The sequence below is a fragment of the Humulus lupulus genome, chromosome 6 (genome assembly GCF_963169125.1).
Source record: "Humulus lupulus chromosome 6, drHumLupu1.1, whole genome shotgun sequence".
NCBI lineage: Eukaryota > Viridiplantae > Streptophyta > Magnoliopsida > Rosales > Cannabaceae > Humulus > Humulus lupulus.
Genome location: NC_084798.1, coordinates 183,922,100 through 183,923,495, shown reverse-complemented (window position 1 = coordinate 183,923,495; position 1,396 = coordinate 183,922,100).

Genomic DNA, 1,396 nt, shown 5'->3' with positions numbered 1-1,396 from the left:
CGATGCCAGGTACCAGCTTGGCCAACGTGAAGCAAGGGGAGAAGGAGAGCCTAAAAAGCTACATTCACCGGTTCAATATGGAGGCCGCAAAAGTGGGGAGCCTAACGCGCCGGGAGTTAAAAATGGCCATTACTGCTGGGGTGCTCCCAGGGAGCAAGTTGTGGGACAACATGCTAAAGAGGGAAGTCACCGACTTGGATGACTTCTATGAAAGAGCACAGAAGTACATCCGTGTGGAGGATGGCCACACAAACCTGAAGGCCGGAAAGGAGGAGCCCCACGCAAAGCCCCCAATTAACGACGGGCCGAATGTAGCTAAGAAGAAGAGGACGTATGAGGGGCCGAGAGATGACCAGCAGAGGAAGACCAAGCGAGGGGGTGATCATAGGCCAACGGCCTACACTTATTATACGAACCTCGCTGACACCAGGGAGCATATTTACGTCACCAACGAAGATCGGGTGCCCTTCAAGAAGCCCCCACCAATGAGGAAGGATCGGTCCAAGAGGGACCCCAATAAATACTGCCAATACCACAAGGACATTGGACACACCACAGCAGAGTGTATCCACTTGAAGGAGGAAATTGAGGAGCTTATCCGCCGGGGGCACTTAGGCCGCTATGTCAAAAGAGAAAGGCAAAGGCCAGAAAACGAGCCCACAGCGCCCCAGGCACAGGAGCGAGCCCCAGAAATACAGGGGGAGGTCCGCACCATATTTGGAGGCCCAGGATTTGGGGGAGATTCTAGGAAGGGACGAGATAGATATGCGAGAGAGGCTCGGCGAAGTCCGCCTCCCTGTGTCATGAGTTTAGAACAACGACCCCCGAAGAGTTTCAAAGGGGAAAACGACTCGATAACATTCACCGAGGAAGATGCACGAGGGGTGCACTTCCCCCATAATGATCCGCTGGTGCTGACAGTCCAGTTGGCAAATATGCGTGTGCATCGAGTCTTGGTGGATAATGGGAGCTCAGTGGATATCCTATATCGCCCTGCTTTGGAAAAGATGAGATTGGGTATGCGTCACCTGAAGCCCTGCCAGTCGTCCCTATACGGATTCACAGGGGATTCAGTACAACCCCTTGGGATGATCGAACTGACGCTTACCATGGGGGAGCAACCCCGCCAGACTACAGTCATGTCTAACTTTGTCGTAGTGGATTGTGCATCAGCTTTCAACGCGGTATTGGGGAGGCCCTCCCTGAGAGAATTGAAAGCCATAACTTCAATATACCACTTGGTTGTCAAGTTCCTGACTCCAGGAGGAGTCGCAAGTATGAAAGGAGAACAGAAAGAAGCGAGGGAGTGCTACAACACCTCACTCCGCACACCTGCAAAGCCGCGTGAGCCAATGGCCATGGTGGTACATGAGGCGATAAGCATGCCCACAGGGGG